The 22,319-nt window shown below is 45.9% G+C and overlaps 1 long non-coding RNA gene and 1 pseudogene across 1 annotated transcript in view; one reads left to right on the forward strand and one right to left on the reverse strand.

Moving 5' to 3' along the window:
- The window catches only part of LOC139256522 (zinc finger protein 850-like), a 511,041-nt pseudogene that overhangs the window by 32,893 nt on the left and 455,829 nt on the right, over positions 1-22,319 (reverse strand).
- LOC139260406 (uncharacterized) overlaps positions 1-22,319 on the forward strand; it is a 31,237-nt gene that overhangs the window by 162 nt on the left and 8,756 nt on the right. Inside the window, exon 2 of the long non-coding RNA XR_011592802.1 lies at positions 17,380-17,568. This is a non-coding gene — a long non-coding RNA (uncharacterized lncRNA). The remainder of the gene's footprint in view (positions 1-17,379; positions 17,569-22,319) is intronic.

Consider the following 22,319-nt stretch of genomic DNA (forward strand, 5'->3'; position numbering starts at 1 on the left):
TTGCCCCGCGGTGACGGTCCTGGCTCAGCGGGCTCACTGGCCGCCATCTTGCACAGGGCGGGGTCACGGCGCAAGCGCGGGCAACTTGGCCAGGAACAATGAGTGGGCGGGGCTTCACGGTCTCAGTGTCCGCGAGATGGAGTAACCCGGGCAACAGGCGCGTCATCACCTCACAACAGTAACCCGGGCAACAGGCGCGTCATCACCTCACAACAGTAACCCGGGCAACAGGCGCGTCATCACCTCACAACAGTAACCCGGGCAACAGGCGCGTCATCACCTCACACACCACCTGGATTTATATAGCGCCTTCAACACAGTAAAATATCCAAAGGTGTTTGTCAGGATGTTATGGAGAATAATTTGACACCGAGGCGGAGAGATTTAGAATCACAGAAACTTACAGCACAGAAGGAGACCATTCAGCCTGTGTCCGCGCCGGCCGACACACAGCTATTCAGCCTAATGCCACTGTCCAGCTCTGGGCCCGCAGCCTGTGGGTTCCGGCACTTCAAGTGTACATCCAGGTACTGTTTAAATGTGGTGAGGCTTTGTGTCTCAACCACCCTTTCAGTCAGTGAGTTCCAGACCCCCAGCACCCTCTGGGTGAAGACATTTACCCTCCAAACCTCCTACCTGCAGAGTGAGGGAGTTTCAGAGTTTGGGGCCTCGGCAACAGGAGGCAGGACCACCGATGGTGAAGTGTTTATAATTGGGGATCCTCAGGAGGGCAGAATTTGAGGAGATGAGATATATGGGGAGGTGCGGGCATGTGAGGCTGAGTGAGATAACAGAGATAGGGAGGGGCGAGGCCATGGAGGGACTTGTAAACAAGGATGAGAATTTTGAAATTGAGGTGTTGCAAAACGGAGCCAGTGTAGGTCAGTGAGCACAGGGGTGATGGGTGAACGGGACTTGGTGCAAGTTAGGACACAGGCTGCTGAGTTTTGGATGACCTCAGGATAATGTCAGGTAGAATGTGGGAGGCCAGCCAGGAGTGCGTTGGAATGGTTGAGTCGAGAAACATAGAAAATAGGTGCAGGAGTAGGTCATTCAGCCCTTTGAGCCTGCACCGCCATTCAATAAGATCATGGCTGATCATTCCCTCAGTACCCCTTTCCTGCTTTCTCTCCATGCCCCTTGATCCCTTTTGCTGTAAGGGCCACATGTAACTCCCTCTTGAATATATCCAATGAACTGGCATCAACAACGCTCTGTGATAGAGAATTCCACAGGTTAACAACTCTCTGAGTGAAGAAGTTTCTCCTCATCTCAGTCCTAAATGGCTTACACCTTATCCTTAGACTGTGACCCCTGGTTCTGGACTTCCCCCATCATCGGGAACATTCTTCCCGCATCTAACCTGTCCAGTCCCGTCAGAATCTTATATGTTTCTATGAGATCCCCTCTCATCCTTCTAAACTCCAGTGTATAAAGGCCCAGTTGATCCAGTCTCTCCTCATATGTCAGTCCTGCCATCCCGGGAATCAATCTGGTGAACCTTCGCTGCACTCCATCTATCCATGTCAGTATATTACCCCCAATACCATGTGCTTTGATTTTGCAACAAATCACTTGTGTGGGACCTTGTTAAAAGCCTTTTGAAAGTCCAAATACACCACTGGTTCTCCCTTGTCCACTCTGCTAGTTACATCCTCAAAAAATTCCAGAAGATTTGTCAAGCATTTCATAAATCCATGCTGACTTGGACCGATCCTGTCACTGCTTTCCAAATGCGCTGTTATTTCATCTTTAATAATTGATTCCAACTTTTTCCCCACTACTGATGTCAGGCTAACCGGTCTATAATTCTGTTTTCTCTCTCCCTCCTTTTTTAAACAGTGGTGTTACATTAGCTATCCTCCAGTCCATAGGAAGTGGTGCAGAGTCGATAGACTGTTGGAAAATGATCACCAATGCATCCACTATTTCTACGGCCACTTCCTTAAGTACTCTGGGATGCAGACTATCAGGCCCCGGGGATTTATCGCCCTTCAATCTCATCAATTTCCCGAACACCATTTCCCGCACAATAAAGATATCCTTCAGTTCCTCCTTCTCATTAGACCCTCAGTCCCCTAGTATTTCCAGAAGGTTATTTGTGTCTTCCTCCGTGAAAACAGAACCAAAGTATTTGTTCGACTGGTCTGCCATTTCTTTGTTCCCCATTATAAATTCACCTGAATCTGACTGCAAGGGACCTACATTTGTCTTCACTAATCTTTTTCTTTTCACAAATCTATAGAAGCTTTTGCAGTCATTTTTTATGTTCCCAGCAAGCTTCCTCTCATACTCTATTTTCCCCCTCTTAATTAAACCCTTTGTCCTCCTCTGCTGTATTACAAAATTCTCCCAGTCCTCTGGTTTGCTGCTTTTTCTGGCCAATTTATATGCCTCTTTCTTGGATTTAACACTATCCTTAATTTCCCTTGTTAGCCACGGTTGAGCCAACTTCCCCGTTTTATTTTTACTCCCGACAGGGATGTACAATTGTTGAAGTTCATCCATGTGATCTTTAAATGTTTGCCATTGCCTATCCACCGTCAACCCTTTAAGTATCACTCGCCAGTCTATTCTAGTCAATTCATGTCTCATACCATCGAAGTTACCTTTCCCCAAGTTCAGGACCCTAGTCTCTGAATTAACTGTGTCGCTCTCCACCTTAATAAAGAATTCTACCATATTATGGTCACTCTTTCCCAAGGGGCCTCGCACAACAAGATTGTTAATTAGACCTTTCTCATTACACATCACCCAGTCTAGGATGGCCAGATCCCTAGTTGGTTCCTCAACATATTGGTCCAGAAAACCATCCCTAATACACTCTTGGAAATCCTCCTCCACCACATTGCTACCAGTTTGGTTAGCCCAGTCAATATGTAGATTGAAGTCGCCCATGATAACTGCTGTACCTTTATTGCACGCATCCCTAATTTCTTGTTTGATGCTGTCCCCATCCTCATTACTACTGTTTGGTGGTCTGTACACAACTCCCACTAGTGTTTTCTGCCCCTCGGTATTCCGTAGCTCCACCCATACCGATTTCACATCATCCAAGCTAATGCCCTTCCTTACTAATTTCCTCTTTAACCAGCTACGCCACCCTGCCTCCTTTTCCTTTCTAGTCTATCCTTCCTAAACGTTGAATACTCCAGACAGAGCAGTAGGAAGGTAGTACAGGAGTCCGCTGCGGTTATCTCCCTCCAAAACAGATACACCGTTTTGGATACTGTTGGGGGAGATGACTCATCAGGGCAGCAGCAGCAGCCAAGTTCATGGCACCATGGGCGGCTCTGCTGCACAGGAGGGCAGGAAAAAGAGTCGGAGAGCGATAGTGATAGGGGATTCGATTGTAAGGGGAATAGATAGACATTTCTGCAGCCGCAATGAACACTCCAGGATGGTATGTTGCCTCCCTGGTGCAAGGGTCAAGGATGTCTCGGAGTGGCTGCAGGGCATTTTGGAAGGGGAGGGTGAACAGCCAGTTGTCGTGGTGCATATAGGTACCACCGATATAGGTTAAAAAAACAGGATGAGGTCCTACAAGCTGAATTTAGGGAGCTAGGAGTTAAATTAAAAAGTAGGACCGCAAAGGTAGTAATCTCAGGATTGCTACCAGTGCCACATGCTAGTCAGAGTAGAAATAACAGGATAGTTACGATGAATACGTGGCTTGAGGAATGGTGCAAGAGGGAGGGATTCAAATTCCTGGGACATTGGAACCGGCTCTGGGGGAGGTGGGACCAGTACAAACCGGACGGTCTGCACCTGGGCAGGACCGGAACCAATGTCCTAGGGGGAGTGTTTGCTCGTGCTGTTGGGGAGGGGTTAAACTAATATGGCAGGGGGATGGGAATCTATGCAGGGAGACAGAGGGAAGTAAAATGGGGGCAGAAGCAAAAGGTAGAAAGGAGATAAGGAAAGGTGGAGGGCAGAGAAATCAAAGGCAAAAATCAAAAAGGGCCATATTACAACATAATTCTAAAAGGACAAAAAGTGTTAAAAAAACAAGCCTGAAGGCTCTGTGTCGCAATGCAAGGAGCATTCTAATAAGCTGGATGAAATAATTGCGCAGATAGCTGTTAACGGATATGATGTAATTGGGATTACGAAGACATGGCTCCAGGGTGACCAAGGCTGGGAACTCCACAACCAGAGGTATTCAATATTCAGGAAAATGAAAAGGTGGTGGGGTAGCATTACTGGTTAAGGAGGAGATTAACGCAATAGTAAAGAAGGTCATTAGCTTGGATGATGTGGAATCTGTATGGGTTGAGCCAAAGGGCAGAAAACGCTAGTGGGAGTTGTGTACAGACCACCAAACAGTAGTAGTGAGTTTGCGGATGGCATCCAACAGGAAATTAGGGATGCGTGCAATAAAGGTACAGCAGTTAACATTGGTGATTTTAATCTACATATCGATTGGGATAACCAAACTGGTAGCAATACAGTGGAGGAGGATTTCCTGAAGTGTATAAGGGATGGTTTTCTAGACCAATATGTCGAGGAACCAACTAGAGAGCAAGCCATCCTAGACTGGGTCTTGTGTAATGAGAGAGGATTAATTAGCAATCTTGTTGTGCGAGACCCCGTGGGGAAGAGTGACCATAATATGGTAAAATTCTTTATTAAGATGGAGAGTGACACAGTTAATTCAGAGACTAGGGTCCTGAACTTAAAGAAAGGTAACTTCGATGGTATGAGACGTGAATTGGCTAGGATAGACTGGCGAATGATACATAAAGGGTTGACGGTGGATAGGCAATGGCAGACATTTAAAGATCACATGGATGAACTTCAACAATTGTACATCCCTCTCTGGTGTAAAAATAAAACATGGAAGTTGGCTCAACCGTGGCTAATGAGGGAAATTAGGGATAGTGTTAAATCCAAGGAAGAGGCATATAAATTGGCCAGAAAAAGCAGCAAACCTGAGGACTGGGGGAAATTAAGAAATCAGCAGAGGAGGACAAAGGGTTTAATTAGGAGGGGGAAAATAGAGTATGAGAGTAAGCTTGCAGGGAACATAAAAACTGACTGCAAAAGCTTCGAAAGATATGTGAAGAGAAAAAGATTAGTGAAGACAAATGTAGGTCCCTTGCAATCGGAATCAGGTGAATTTATAATGGGGAACAAAGAAATGGCAGACCAATTGAACAAATACTTTGGTTCTGTCTTCACTAAGAAGTCACAAATAACCTTCCGGAAATACTGAGGGTCTAGCGAGAAGGAGAAACTGAAGGAAATCCTTATTAGTCAGGAAATTGTGTTCGGGAAATTGATGGGATTGAAGGCTGATAAATCCCCAGGGCCTGATAGTCTGTATCCCAGAGTACTTAAGGAAATGGCCGTAGAAATAGTGGATGCATTGGTAGTCATTTTCCAACATTCTTTCGGCCTGGATCAGTTCCTATGGATTGGAGGGTAGCTAATGTAACCCCGCTTTTAAAAAAAAGGAGGGACAGAGAAAACAGGGAATTATAGACCGGTTAGCCTGACATCGGTAGTGGTGAAGATGTTGGAATCAATTATTAAAGACGTAATAGCAGTGTATTTGAAAAGCAGTGACAGGATCAGTCCAAGTCAGCATGGATTTATGAAAGGGAAATCATGCTTGACAAATCTTCTAGAATGTTTTGAGGATGTAACTAGTAGAGTGGACAAGGGAGAACCAGTAGATGTGGTGCATTTGGACTTTCAAAAGGCTTTTGACAGGTTCCCACACAAGAGATTAGTGTGCAAAATTAAAGCACATGGTATTGGGGATAATGTATTAACGTGGATAGAGAACTGGTTGGCAGACAGGAAGCAAAGAGGAATAAACGGGTCCTTTTCAGAATGACAGACAGTGACTAATGGGGAACCGCAAGGTTCAGTGCTGGGTTCCCAGTTATTTACAATATACATTAATGATTTTGATGAAGGAATTGAGTGTAATATCTCCAAGTTTGCAGATGACAGTAAGCTGGATGGCAGTGTGAGCTGTGAGGAGGATGCTAAGAGGCTGCAGGGTGACTTGGACAGGTTAGGTGAGTGGGCAAATGCATAGCAGATGAAGTATAATGTGGATAAATGTGAGGTTATCCACTTTGGTGGCAAAAACAGGGAGGCGGAATATTATCTGAATGGTGACAGATTAAGAAAAGGGGAGATGCAACGACCTGGGTGTCATGGTTCATCAGTCATTGAAAGTTGGCATGCAGGTACAGCAGGCAGTGAAGAAGGCAAATGGCATGTTGGCCTTCATAGCGAGAGGATTTGAGTATAGGAGCAGTGAGGTCTTACTGCAGTTGTACAGAGCCTGTACAGTTTTGGTCTCCTAATCTGAGGAAGAACATTCTTGCTATTGAGGGAGTGCAGCGAAGGTTCACCAGACTGATTCCCGGGATGGCAGGACTGACATATAAAGAAAGACTGGATCGACTAGGCTTATATTCACTGGAATTTAGAAGAATGAGAGAGGATCTCATAGAAACATATAACATTCTGATGGGATTGGACAGGTTCGATGCAGGAAGAATGTTCCCGATGTTGGGGAAGTCCAGAACCAGGGGTCACAGTCTAAGGATAAGGGATAAGCCATTTAGGACTGAGAGGAGGTGAAACCTCTTCACTCAGAGAATTGTGGGCATGTGGAATTCTCTACCAGAAAGTTGTTGAGGCCAGTTCGTTAGATATATTCAAAAGGGAGTTAGATGTGGCCCTTACGGCTAAAGGGATCAAGGGGTATGGAGAGAAAGCAGGAATGGGGTATTGAAGATGGATGTTCATATTGAATGGTGTTGCAGGCTCAAAGGGCCGAATGGCCTATTCCTGCACCTATTTTCTATGTTTCTATGTACATTGCATACACAAGTTCTTTATGTGTTTCTTGGGTTAGATCATTTAGTCGCACACTTATCTTATTGATAGTTTGGGCATGAGGCTCTCAGATTTCCTCGATTTGCAGCATTTGTCTGGTGACCTCGTCTCCGATTTCTGACAACTGCAAAGTCCGATCGTTTCCCTTTAGTAAAAGGGTTCTCAAATGTTGGGCTAAGTCTTGAACTTCATGGTCTATACTGGCTATGTGAAATGTGTTAACAGTTGCCACCCTCGTCGCATACCGATAGTGTGTGTCGGTTGTTGTTAGACAATAGGTAACATAAAAACCACACACAGTCTCGTGGTTCATTGTCAGACGATCTCGATCATATGTACCGTAAGTATCACCTCAGCATCTAACCGTTGTGACCCTCTGTTCCCCATTTCGCTTAATGCCCATTGTACTTGGTCCTCAATTGTCCCAATTAACTATCCAAATTCATTATATCTTCCCTTTGGCAGTTACACATTTAACTCCTTTCTCAGTGATATTTATTGCCTACGCAAATAATTACTTAATGAACCCCGCGCCCCAAGTCTCACAGTTTGGGCTGGGGCAATACAAAAGGTTCCTGTCGCAATGGGACAAGTCAGGTTGGTACCGTACTGGTATTCCCAGTGTATGGTGCTGACACAATATTCACCCTTCCCTCTTTATACAGATCGTACAGGAAAATGCTGTCCCGCAATTAGCTTCATGGTGCAATTCCATGTTATCCCATCCATCCGGGTTAATTTCCCTAATATATTGTATCCTACTAAATTTTCTCCGGCAGGCTTGTGTAATACCCTACTATCTGTAACAGGGTGATGTCATTCTGTTCCTGTAAATTACACTCGTGCCACCGGGTACACTTGTACCAACCTTCTGACTTGGCACAGAGTCTTAGTCCGTTGATAAGTGGGCATTGCCCTCGATCTCGATCAGTTACCCAGAAAGAGAGCTTTCCCTCTGCAATATGCTGCAGGTTTCCTTGGGCTTGTTCCACTAACCAAGATCCATACATTACTTCGAGCTGTTTTATTAAAGGTGATTTGTTCCCCCTCTATAATCTGGTTTACCCACTTTTTAGCATTAAACCAGCTGCAACACATTAATCAGGCCTCACTGCCTTCTGTTATGAATCTCCCCAATAGTCTCGGCATCATTCTTATCAAGGTACGATCAAGCCCCTCACTCTCCCTGAACTCCGTGCAGGTTGTACTGGTCCTCTGCCAAACTCCCTTGCTCAGTCCCCCATGTAGCCGTGCTGTTTTAGGCTTGCAACACCCAGGTAGTCCCAGTTTGGTCAGATTCACTATTACAGGTAGCACTTTGTGATGCACATCATGGTACAATATACCCGAGTTGAGATTACCATTAGCCCATTTGTTTCCCTGGGATGTGTTTATGACAAACAATTTGCTTTTCCCACAAATCTGTTTATTCGTTGGAAAAGGAGCCATTTTTTTTTTTAAACGACTGCTTGTACAACCGCGCTCCCGTCCTTGCACCCCTTGATATAATGGGGGGTTACAGTGGTATGATTACCATGCCACTGTAAATGTACCCCTATCCTATATCCTCGGTCGTCCCTACTTCTACCATTCACGATATGTCTCTTACTACTCTGAGATTGGCGAGGTTTGCGAGGTATGTCTGTGGACAGGAGGTAGTTCCAAATCTGGGACCCGAGGAGATTCTTCCAGCTCCAGTGTCCTGTCCACTTCCTTTTGGATCTTACTATACCTGGTTAGGTGGGGTATCCCATTAGGCACCCCTTCTTCCTCATTCCCCTGGAGAGGACGAATCCCACTTCTGAGATTTACTCTGGTGTGCCCTCCTGACCCCTCAGGCACAATCCACTAACCCCTTTAAACAACAATCGCTTCTTCCCAATGGTCACCTACTTAAAACAAAAGAAACAGAATCTCTGGTGATTCTCTTCAAATTAAGAAGATTTCCAATATTCTAAAGGTATAACCCACTGAGTTAAAACAGAGTTCACAGCTGCCCGTGAAAGAGTTAACTTCCTTTGTTTCGAAAGCTGACAAACACAGACACCATCAATCCATGTCGACTTCAGCCTGCAGCCTTTTTCAGTTTAAACTCTCCAGTTAAAACTTTTACTTTTGTAAAGTGCCCGTGTTTTTATTCTCAAAATAAAAACATTCAGAAAAACAACTTTGCACAAAATAGTATTTCATCCTTTTCTCCCCAGTTACACATTGGTCAGAATTTAAAAAACTATACCAATTATTAATGTGAAATGCCTTATGTCCGGAACTAAAGACTCTCGACACAATTTACATCATGGCCATAATAAAAGTCTGGTTTTTAATAGGTTAATTAACCTCAGTAACTCCACTATTAAACTTCCCAATGTCACTTGGAAAAGGGGGAGGAGCCACAGCCAAACAAAGGAAGAGTCGCACATGTTTTCCTAAAACTTTACTGAAACATCAAAGAAAAACATGAGAACAGTAAGAAAGAAACATGATCTTCCCTTTTCTCCTTTTGATTCAGTATAACTATTTATCCATTATTCCTTAAATCAATTTTCATTTTCTGATCCCTATCATATCTCCTCTAAACCTCCTTCAATTACTTTAAACCCATGCTCCCTGGTTGTTGACCTCTCCGCCAAGGGACACAGGACCTTCCTATCGCTCTATTCAGGCCCCACCTAATTTTATACACCTCAATAAAGTCTCCCCTCAGGCCTCCTCTATTCCAAAGAAAAGAGACCCAGCATCTCTAATCTTTCCACACAGCCAAAATTCTCCAGTCCAGGCAACATTCTTGTAAATCTCCTCTGCACTCTTTCCAGTGCAATCCCATCTTTCCTTAATGTGGTGACCCAACTCGAGTTTTCTACAGTTCAAGCATGATGTCTCTGCTCCTGTATTCCATGCTGTGACTAATAAAGGCAAGTATTCCATACACCTTCTTAACCACCTTATCTACCTAGCCTGCTAGCTTCAGGGGTCGGGGTCTACACTCCAAGGTCCCTTTGTTCCTCTACACTTTTCAGTGTCGTACCATTTAATGTTTGTTTTATAATCTGCACCGTAATCTGTTGCCCTGTAGATTTTAGCACTTTTTGCTGCTAAATGCCTACAATTCATGGTTTGGATTCCCACTGAACATCTCCTTTTAGAATTGCTTCCTGCTTTTTTTATTTAAAAACAGTCGCCGTAGCAACTAACTTTGACCCCTCATTTCTTGCATTACAAAGAGCCTCTCTCTCTACATTTCCACCACATTTGTCAGTGTGTTGCAGTTAGAACAGACTCCGAGTGTCCTTCCCCCGTCCCACTCTCTCTCACTGATGGGGGCTGCTGGCAGGTGTTCCTTTTTGTGTGTCCTGATGGATGCTGTGATCATCACATCTACTGTCAGTTTATTTTCTCACTTTCTCCGTCAATAGTCTCGTCCATTTACTTCATTCATAATACGGCGAGTGACTAAAACCAGGGCTTTCTCCTCCTTTTGTTTCTTTTCCGACTCCCACCATTTTCTTTGTTCAGCGGGTGGGTCGTCTGGTTTCCAATTTTGTTTAATCATTTCAATTAGTTTTCGATTTTTGTCTGCTAGGTACCGTGTCAGGGACCCCTGGTCCCCACTCGAGTTTCTCACTTCCCAAGGCTATAGGTTGTCAGCGGTACGTCCCTTACTTACTCACCCTGAGTGAGACCAATACTTGCAATCTATAGGTTGTCAGCGGTATGTCCCTCGGCTTATATTCACTGGAATTTAGAAGAATGAGAGGGGATCTCATAGAAACATATAAAATTCTGATGGGATTGGACAGGTTAGATGCAGTAAGACTGTTCCCAATGTTGGGGAAGTCCAGAACCAGGGGTCACAGTCTAAGGATAAGGGGTAAGCCATTTAGCACTGAGATGAGGAGAAACTTCTTCACTCAGAGAATTGTGAACCTGTGGAATTCTCGACCACAGAAAGTTGTTGAGGCCAGTTTGTTCAATATATTTAAAGGGAGTTAGATGCGGCCCTTACGGCTAAAGGGATCAAGGGGTATGGAGAGAAAGCAGGAATGGGGTATTGAAGTTGCATGATCAGCCATGATCATATTGAATGGTGGTGCAGGCTCGAAGGGCCGAATGGCCTACTTCTGCACCTATTTTCTATGTTTCTATATTACTTACTTCTCACGAGTGAGACCGTTACTTGCAACCTTATCAATTATCAATCGCAACGTTACACAGACACACTTCTGTATAATCGATCGCAATTGTTTCACCTGAGATTTTCCGCTGACTACTTGAAGTCTCGGCCAGACCTGCAGATTCAGATCTTTCAGGCAGCTGACACCAGACAGATTTCTGCCCTTTTCCTAACTGTGCGTGGTAATTAAAGCATACTCACAGCTTTGACATGGCTTCCATCAGCCAGTGTCCGCCACCCGTTTGAGATCCTGCTCGCAGCGCCAATTGTAGTGGGGTATTTGTTGCTGAGTTGTCCTCACATGCTCTCTCTGAACAAAGAAAACACAGGGTTTTTATACAATTCCTCAGCCTATAATGGCCGGACATTCAATACATGAGACATTCATTTGGTCAAAACCCTTGTCACTCAAAGTAAAGGTACAATCCTGACCATGCCTATCTCCAGTACTTTTCCATAAACCTCATTGTGTCCCAAAAGTTCATTGGCACATTGGAATGTTATCTTATCTCTCTTGCCTTGACCAGATGGAGTTTTTCCATTGTGTCACTTTTGACCCCTTGCCCTGTTTATCTGCCCCTCTGGGTTTCCTGTGGTTCAACAGTTGGGCTTCCTGTAATTGTCCTCAGGCTACACAGCTTGTAACAATTAATGATTCTGATATGTTATTTCCCTTCAAACACCATTATAAAGTTGACCACTACAAAAGCCTGTGTCAGCTCGTTTTATTTCCGAGATCCATTCTTAACCCTTTAATTATAACAGAGCTTGATAGCCCCGCTGCAGGGAGGTCTAACAAGGCAAGGCAATACGCATCAAATGGTACGACACTGAAAAATGTACAGCAACAAAGGCCCCTTGGAGTGCAAGTTCGCAGATCCCTGAAGGTAGCAGGCCAGGTAGGTAAGATTGTTAAGTAGGCATATGGAATACTTGCCTTTATTAGTCGAGGCATGGAATACAAGAGCAAGGAGGTTATGCTTGAACTGTATAATACACTGCTCAGGCTGCAGCTGGAGTACTGTGTGCAGTTCCGGCCACCACATTACAGGAAAGATGTGATTGCACTGGAACGGGTGCAGAGAAGATTTACAAGTGTGTTACCTGGACTGGAGAACTTTGGATATGAGGAAAGATTGGAGATGCTGGGTCTGTTTTCTTTGGGACAGAGGAGGCTGAGGGGAGACCTGATTGAGGTGTATAAAATGATGAAGGGCCTGGATAGAGTGGATAGGAAGGACCTGTTTCCCTTGGTGGAGGGGCAGAAACAATCAGGCGACACAGATTTAAAGTAATTGGTAGAAGGTTTAGAGAAGTTATGAGGGCAAATTTCTTCACCCAGAGAGGTAGGGGTCTGGAACTCACTGCCTGAAAGGGTGGTAGAGGCAGAAAACATAATCACATTTAAAAAATACTTGGATGTGCACTTGAAGTGCCGTAACCTGCAGGGCTATGGACAAAGAGCTGGAAAGTGGGATTATGCTGGATAGCTCTTAGTCGGCCAGCGCGGACACGATGGGCAGAATAAAGCTCCCTCTACACTGTCCCATCAAACACTCGCAGGGCAGGTACAGCACGGGGTTAGATACAGAGTAAAGCTCCCTCTACACTGTCCCATCAAACACTCCCAGGGCAGGTACAGCACAGGGTTAGATACAGAGTAAAGCTCCCTCTACACTGTCCCATCAAACACTCCCAGGGCAGGTACAGAGGGTTAGATACAGAGTAAAGCTCCCTCTACGCTGTCCCATCAAACACTCCCAGGGCAGGTACAGAGGGTTAGATACAGAGTAAAGCTCCCTCTACGCTGTCCCATCAAACACTCCCAGGGCAGGTACAGAGGGTTAGATACAGAGTAAAGCTCCCTCTACGCTGTCCCATCAAACACTCCCAGGGCAGGTACAGCACGGGGTTAGATACAGAGTAAAGCTCCCTCTGCACTGTCCCATCAAACACTCCCAGGGCAGGTACAGCACAGGGTTAGATACAGAGTAAAGCTCCCTCTACACTGTCCCATCAAACACTCCCAGGGCAGGTACAGGGGGTTAGATACAGAGTAAAGCTCCCTCTACACTGTCCCATCAAACACTCCCAGGGCAGGTGCGGCACTGATGCTGAGTGAAGCTCCCCTGAAGCCTCGCCCATCGGGCTCCTAGACTGGTTGAAGGACGCGCCGCGCACTCTGTCCTCCAGGCACCCCCCACTCACTGTGGCGCTGTGCGGATCTCGTGACTGTGGTCAACCGGAATCGGCTCACAGCCGGGGTGGGCCCCCCGGGACTCTGAGGCCGGTTTTCCGGCTCGGCCCTGCTTGCATTCGGATGTTGAACAAAGGTCACTTCCCACTCACCCCCCCACCCGGAGAGCTTCTGGGTCAGAACTGACCGGCCTTTGGCCGAGAATCACCACCCGCCGCGGAGCCTCGGGTAAAGGCCGCCAGCGGTCGTAGAAACATAGAAAATAGGTGCAGGAGTAGGCCATTCGGCCCTTCTAGCCTGCACCGCCATTCAATGAGTTCATGGCTGAACTTGCAACTTCAGTACCCCATTCCTGCTTTCTCGCCATACCCCTTGATCCCCCGAGTAGTAAGGACTTCATCTAACTCCTTTTTAAATATATTTAGTGAATTGGTCTCAACAACTTTCTGTGGTAGAGAATTCCACAGGTTCACCACTCTCTGGGTGAAGAAGTTTCTCCTCATCTCGGTCCTAAATGGCTTACCCCTTATCCTTAGACTGTGACCCCTGGTTCTGGACTTCCCCAACATTGGGAACATTCTTCCTGCATCGAACCTGTCTAAACCCGTCAGAATTTTAAACGTTTCTATGAGGTCCCCTCTCACTCTTCTGAACTCCAGTGAATACAAGCCCAGTTGATCCAGTCTTTCTTGATAGGTCAGTCCTGCCATCCCGGGAATCAGTCTGGTGAACCTTCGCTGCACTCCCTCAATAGCAAGAATGTTCTTCCTCAAGTTAGGAGACCAAAACTGTACACAATACTCCAGGTGTGGCCTCACCAAGGCCCTGTACAACTGTAGCAACACCTCCCTGCCCCTGTACTCAAATCCCCTCGCAATGAAGGCCAACATGCCATTTGCTTTCTTAACCGCCTGCTGTACCTGCATGCTAACCTTCAATGACTGATGTACCATGACACTCAGGTCTCTTTGCACCTCCCCTTTTCCTAATCTGTCACCATTCAGATAATAGTCTGTCTCTCTGTTTTTACCACCAAAGTGGATAACCTCACATTTATCCACATTATACTTCATCTGCCATGCATTTGCCCACTCACCGAACCTATCCAAGTCACTCTGCAGCCTCATAGCATCCTCCTCGCAGCTCACACTGCCACCCAACTTAGTGTCATCTGAAAATTTGGAGATATTACATTTAATCCCCTCGTCTAAATCATTAATGTACCCCACTGCCTGCCATTCTGAAAAGTACCCATTTACTCCTACTCTTTGCTTCCTGTCTGACAACCAGTTCTCAATCCACGTCAGCACACAACCCCAATCCTATGTGCTTTAACTTTTCACATTAATCTCTTATGTGGGACCTTGTCGAAAGCCTTCTGAAAATCCAAATATACCACATCAACTGGTTCTCCCTTGTCCACTCTACTGGAAACATCCTCAAAAAATTCCAGAAGATTTGTCAAGCATGATTTCCCTTTCACAAATCCATGCTGACTTGGACCTATCATGTCACCTCTTTCCAAATGCGCTGCTATGACATCCTTAATAATTCATTCCATCATTTTACCCACTACTGAGGTCAGGCTGACCGGTCTATAATTCCCTGTTTTCTCTCTCCCTCCTTTTTTTAAAAAGTGGGGTTACATTGGCTACCCTCCACTCGATAGGAACTGATCCAGAGTCAATGGAATGTTGGAAAATGACTGTCAATGCATCCGCTATTTCCAAGGCCACCTCCTTAAGTACTCTGGGATGCAGTCCATCAGGCCCTGGGGATTTATCGGCCTTCAATCCCATCAATTTCCCCAACACAATTTCCCGACTAATAAAGATTTCCCTCAGTTCCTCCTCCTTACTAGACCCTCTGACGCCTTTTATATCCGGAAGGTTGTTTGTGTCCTCCTTAGTGAATACCGAACCAAAGTACTTGTTCAATTGGTGTGCTGACCATGTGCGGTGTGGTCGTGTGCTGAGCATGTGCGGGCTGGTCGTGTGCTGAGCATGTGCGGTGTGGTCGTGTGCTGACCATGTGCGGTGTGGTCGTGTGCTGACCATGTGCGGTGTGGTCGTGTGCTGACCATGTGCGGTGTGGTCGTGTGCTGACCATGTGCGGTGTGGTCGTGTGCTGACCATGTGCGGTGTGGTCGTGTGCTGAGCATGTGCGGTGTGGTCGTGTGCTGAGCATGTGTGGTGTGGTCGTGTGCTGACCATGTGCGGTGTGATCGTGTGCTGAGCATGTGTGGTGTGGTCGTGTGCTGAGCATGTGCGGTGTGATCGTGTGCTGAGCATGTGCGGTGTGGTCGTGTGCTGAGCATGTGCGGTGTGATCGTGTGCTGAGCATGTGCGGTGTGGTCGTGTGCTGAGCATGTGCGGTGTGATCGTGTGCTGACCATGTGCGGTGTGGTCGTGTGCTGACCATGTGCGGTGTGGTCGTGTGCTGACCATGTGCGGTGTGGTCGTGTGCTGACCATGTGCGGTGTGGTCGTGTGCTGAGCATGTGCGCTGTGGTCGTGTGCTGACCATGTGCGGTGTGGTCGTGTGCTGACCATGTGCGGTGTGGTCGTGTGCTGACCATGTGCGGTGTGGTCGTGTGCTGAGCATGTGCGCTGTGGTCGTGTGCTGACCATGTGCGGTGTGGTCGTGCCAACGACATCTTGTAATCTTGTATTTATATAATATATTGCTTTTCTCACAAAATGTGACACTGACCACATATGGTGAAATTAGGGCAGGTGGCCAAAACAGGTCGGTTTTAAGGAGCATCTTAAAGGAGGAAAGAGAGCGAGAGAGGCACAGCGGTTTCGGTAGTGATTTCCAGAGCTTGTGGCCTCGGCAACAGAAGACAAGGCCACCAATGGTTGCGTGATTATAATCAGGGATGCTCAAGAGGGCAGAATTAGAGGAGCACAGATATGGTGAGGGGATGTGTTGTGGGGCTGGAGGAGATAACAGAGATGGGGAAGGGCGAGGCAATGGAGGGATTTGTAAACAGGGATGAGAATCTTGAAATCGAAGCGTTGCTTAACTGGGATCTAATGCAGGTCAGTGAGCACAGGGGTGATGGGTGAGCGGGACTTGGTGCGAGTTAGGACACGGGCTGCCGAGTTTTGAATGAGCTCAAGATTATGTCAGGTAGAATGAGGGAGGGTAGCCAGAAGTGTGTTGGAATAGTCAAGTCTAGAGGTAACTGAGGAATGGATGAGGGTTTCAGTAGAGGATGAGCTGAGGCAGGGGCAGAGACGGCTGATGTTATGGAGGTGGAAATAGTGGGGTCTTGGTTATGCTGGGGATATGTGGTTGCAGCATTCTGGGAAGATCATCCGTCAGTTTCATAGAATGAAACAGCGCAGAAAGAGGCCATTCGGCCCATCATGTCTGTGCTGGCTCTATGGTAGAGCTATCCAGTTAGTTCCACTCCTCTGCTCTTTCCCCGTAGCTCTGCAAATATTGTCCCTTTAGTATTTATCCAATTCACTTTTGATAGGGCGGTGGAAGCAGATTCAATAGTAGCTATCAGGCAGTGCATTCCAGATTGCAACAACTCGCTGCTTATAAAATGTTTCCTCATGTCACCTCTGCTTCTTTTGCCAATCACCTGAACTCTGTGTCCTCTGGTTACTGACCCTTCTATCAAAACTGTTCATGATTTCGAACACTCTATTAAATCTCCTGTTAACGTTTTCTGCTCCAAGGAGAATAACTGCACCTTCTCCAGTATCCTCACATAACTGAAGTCCCTCATCCTTCGTACCATTCTAGTAAATCTCTTCTACACCCTCTCTGAGGTGTAGACATCCTTCTGAAAGTGTGGTGCCCAGAATTGAACACAATGTGTCAGCTGAGGCCTAACCAGTGTTTTATAAAGGTTTAGCATAACTAAACATCAAATGCTGATATTTGTGTGATGGGGTTTAGACGGGCGAGGTTTATTCAGTCAGTTGGATGTGAGCTGAAACATGTTCACTTGGAGCAGGGAGCCAGGGACACGCTGTGTAACCGGGCACAGACACTCTGCACAGCCCACACATCACTTGTTTCCCACTTGGCCCAAAAGGAATATATTAATTGCAACAATTCATTTGATTTGACTTTAAATAGTTGTGTTTATAAATTTAATCATGCTTCTCTAATTTTATTTCTTAACTCAGATTCACGGCCTCATTTTATTTCTTCCTCTGAGCCCCTCAACTACATCTGGCAGCGTAATGTTGGCGAGTGGTGATTGATTGCCCTGGGAACCAACAGGAAGAGAGCTCAGAGGCCGGAGGGCCCAGGGAGCTGCGTGTTCTGCAACCAATCGCGGTGCTTGAGGGGTGGATCCTGAGTCGGCCAGTCAGGTGAGTCTGTGTGAACCCCTGTTAAACTGTTCATCTTTTAAAAGTTAAATCGAGATTTCTTTTGTCAACCAAACAGTTTAATATTTATCAGTATTTTGTTTCCCTGGTGTCCCTATTATGAGTTTCTGCAGGATGAGGTTCTGCAGGCAGATTTTAGAGAGCTGGATAGAAACTAAAAAGCAGGACCTCAAAGGTAGCAATCTCTTGATCACTCCCGGTGCCACGTGCTGCTGAGTACAAGAATACAAGGATCGAGCAGTTGAATGCGTGGCTGGAGAGATGGTGCAGGAGGATTGGGTTTAGATTCCTGAGGCATTAGGACCATTTCTGGGGGAGGTGGGACCAGTAAAAGCCGGACGGATTACACCTCAACAGGGCCGAGACCAATATCCTGGCAGTGCTAGAGTGTTTAAACTAGCTTGGCAGGGGGATAGGAACCTGAGAGTAGATTCAGAAGGGAGAGAAGAAAAACAAGAATGGAAGGCAGAAAATTAGTAAGGATGTTTGGAAGGCAGAGGAAACAAAAGCTAGAATATAGAAAACAAGGGAGTTTGGCTGTACTAAATGGTATATACTTCAATGCAAGGGGTCTAGGGAATAAGGCTGATGAGCTGAGGGCACAGATAGACACGTGGGAGTATAATATTATAGCTATTACTGAGACATGGCTGAAAGAAGGACAGGTATGGCAGCTCAACATTCCTGGTTACAGCATTTTCAGACGAGTTAGGGGGGGGATAAAAAAGGAGGGGAAGTCGCAATATTGATTAAAGAAACAATTGCAGCAGTGACGAGGGATGATATGTTAGAAGGACCATATAATGAGGCCATATGGGTTGAACTGAAGAACAAAAAAGGGGCAGTTACACTGTTGGGAGTGAACTATGGTCCCCAAACAGTCAGAGGGAGATAGAAAAGCAAATATAAGAACATAAGAAATAGGAGCAGGAGTAGGCCATACGGCCCCTCGAGCCTGCTCCACTATTCAATAAGATCATGGCTGATCTGATCATGGACTCAGCTCCACTTTCCTGCCCGCTCCCCATAACTCCTTATCATTTAAGAAACTGTCTATTTCTGTCTTAAATTTATTCAATGTCCCGGCCTCCACAGCTCTCTGAGGCAGCGAATTCCAGAGATTTGCAACCCTCGGAAAATAAATTTCTCTTCATCTCTGTTTTAAATGGGCGGTCCCCTTATTCTAAGATCATGCCCTCTAGTTCTAGTCTTCCCCATCAGTGGAAACATCCTCTCTGCATCCACCTCGTCAAGCCCCCTCATAATCTTATACATTTCGATAAGGTCACCTCTCATTCTTCTGAATTCCAATGAGTAGAGGCCCAATCTACTCAACCTTTCCTCATAAGTCAACCCCCTCATCCCCTGAATCAATCTAGTGAACCTTCTCTGAACTGCCTCCAAAGCAAGTATATCCTTTTGTAAATATGGAAACCAAAACTGCACGCAATATTCCAGGTGTGGCCTTATATAGCTGTAGCAAGACTTCCCTGCTTTTATACTCCATTCCCTTTGTAATAAAGGCCAAGATACCATTGGCCTTCCTAATCACTTGCTGTACCTGCATACTATCCTTTTGTGTTTCATGCACAAGTACCCCCAGGTCCTACTGTACTCTGGCACTTTGCAATCTTTCTCTATTTAAGCAATAACTTACTCTTCGATTTTTTTCTGCCAAAGTGCATGACCTCACATTTTCCAAGATTATACTCCATCTGCCAAATTTTTGCCCACTCACTTAGCCTGTCTATGTCCTTTTGCAGATTTTGTGTGTCCTCCTCACACATTGCTTTTCCTCCCATCTTTGTATCGTCAGAAAACTTGGCTAAGTTACACTCAGTCTTTTCTTCCAAGTCGTTAATATAGATTGTAAATAGTTGGGGTCCCAGTACTGATCCCTGCGGCTCCCCACTAGTTACTGGTTGCCAACCAGAGAATGAACCACTTATTCCTACTCTCTGTCTTCTGTTCGTTAGCCAATCCTCTATCCATGCTAATATATTAACCCCAACCCCGTGAACTTTCATCTTTCATGTGGCACCTTGTCAAATGCCTTCTGGAAGTCCAAATACACCACATCTACTCTCATCTCTTGGTAGTCTGTCGTATCCAACAAAGACGTTGATGTGCTAATCATCAATGGCATGTGTCTTCAAGTGGCTGTATAGGCCAATTCTGGATGCACATAGTCTCTTGCACGTCGGACAAGGGAAGTTCGATGTGCCTGATGCTGACAGTACTGCCACCTGATGTTGTCTATCTCTAGTGTCCCGCAGGCGTTGACATCGGCTTTCTTCGAAGGTCTGGCAGGCAGTCCTCGTGAGGGTTCGCCACTGGCTGCTGTGTACTCGAGGTCCTTTGGTTGGATGCCACAGTACTGGAGGTTAGCCTTGATGCAATCTTTATAGCACTTGTGGGGGTGCCCCTGGTGTCTTCGGCCTTCACAGAACTCGCCGTGAAGAAGCTGACGAGGGATCCTTGACTTATCCATGCGGGTGAACATGACAGGTGAAGTGCTCTCAGACACACAACCACGGCCCCAGTTGCCGTCTCAAATGGAGTGAAACAAGGTTGTGTACTCGCTCCAGTTCTGTTCAACATATTCTTTACCTGCGTCTTGAACTATGCCATAAAAGACTTGGAGTTTGGGATCTATCTGAAATATCGATTAGATGGTTCACTGTTCGACCTCTGCCCCCTTGCTGCAAAGACCAAAGTACAGAAACGACTCATCTTAGAGGCACTCTTTGCTGACGACTGCGCCCTCATGGCACACAAGGAGAGTGACCGACAATTCATACTCAGCAAATTTGTTGAGGCAACAGAACTGTTTGGTCAAAGTATCAGCCTCAGTAAAACCGAGGTTCTCTATCAGCCTGCCCCTGGCACCACAGCACCTGCTCCCACAGTCTCCATCGGCAGTATACAACTAAAGTCAGTGGACAGCTGCAAGTATCTTGGCAGCACCATATCAAGTGATGGGTCCTTGGACAAGGAGATCGATGCAAGGATCTGCAAAGCCAGCCAGGCACTTGGTCACTTGTGCACTAAGGTGTTGAGTCACCACCACATCCGACTGTCAACTGTTGGTGCATAGAGCAGTCGTTCTCTCATCTCTCCTTTATGGATGTGAGACCTGGACACCCTATAGGCGTCACATCAAAAAGTTGGAAGCTTTCCATATGCGCAGTCTCAGATCTATACTCCACATACGCTGGCAAGACCGCGTGTCAAACTCTGAGGTTCTGGAGAGAGCACAATCAACTAGCATCGAGGTGATGATCATGCGAGCCCAGTTCCGGTGGGCTGGACATGTCATCCGCATGGACCACATCTACTGGTTCCCCTTTATCCACCCTGTTCATTACATCCTCAAAGAGCTCCAGCAAATTTGTCAAATATGACTTCCCCTTCATAAATCCGTGCTGACTCTGCCTGACCGAATGTTTAGGCACATTTCTGAGAAGTGCAAAAACAATACGCAGTAATAGTAGGGGATTTCAACTACCCTAATATTAACTGGGATAGAATTAGTGTGAAAGGTATCGAGGGAGCAGAATTCTTAAAATGCATTCAGGAGAACTTGTTTTTAGCCGGTATGTAACAAGCCCAACAAGAGTGGGAGTGGTTCTGGACTTAGTTTTAATGAATGAAGCTGGGCAGGTAGGCATTTTGGTAGTAGGGATCATAATTCAGTTAGATTTAGGTAGTTATGGAAAAGGACAAAGATAGACCAGGAATATAAGTTCTCAATTGGAGAAAAGTTAATTTTACTAAGCTGAGATGTGATTTAGCCAAAGTGGACTGGAAACAGCTACTTGAAGGTAAATCAGTGTCCGAGCAGTGGGAGGCATTCAAGGAGGAGATAGTGAGGGTTCAGAGCAAGTATGTTCCCTTAAAGAAAAAGGGTTGGACTGAGACATCTAGAGCCCCCTGGACGTCAAGGGATATACAGGGCAGGAGAAAGAAAAAAGGGAGGCTTACAACAAATACCGAGTGCTCGATACTGCAGAACCTCGAGAGGAGTATAGAAAGTGCAGGGGTGAAAATATAAAGGAAATTCAGAAAGCAAATAGTGGGTATGAAAAACTTGGCAAGAAAATCAAGAAAACTGCAAAGATGTTTTATAATTACATTAAGAGCAAGGGGATAACTGACGAAGGAGTAGGGTCTATGGGGGACCATGAAGGTAATCTGTGTGTAGAGGCAGAAGACATAGAAACAGAAAATAGGTGCAGGAGTAGGCCATTCGGCCCCTCGAGCCTGCACCACCATTCAATAAGATTATGGCTGATCATTCCCTCAGTACCCCTTTCCTCCTTTCTCTCCATACCCCTTGATCCCTTTAGCCATAAGGGCCATATCTAACTCCCTCTTGAATATATCCAATGAACTGGCATCAACAACTTTCTGTGGTAGAGAATTCCACAGGTTAACAACTCTCTGAGTGAAGAAGTTCCTCCTCATCTCAGTCCTAAATAGCTTACCCCTTATCCTAAGACTATGTCCCCTGGTTTTGGACTTCCCCATTCTTCCTGCATCTAACCTGTCCATTCCCATCAGAATTTTATATGTTTCTATGAGATCCCCTCTCATCCTTCTAAACTCCAGTGAATACAGGCTCAGTCGATCCAGTCTCTCCTCATATGTCAATCCTGCCATCCCAGGAATCAGTCTGGTGAACCTTCGCTGCACTCCCTCAATAGCAAGAACGTCCTTCCTCAGATTAAGAG

Source organism: Pristiophorus japonicus, chromosome 3 (genome assembly GCF_044704955.1).
Source record: "Pristiophorus japonicus isolate sPriJap1 chromosome 3, sPriJap1.hap1, whole genome shotgun sequence".
Taxonomy (NCBI): Eukaryota; Metazoa; Chordata; class Chondrichthyes; family Pristiophoridae; genus Pristiophorus; species Pristiophorus japonicus.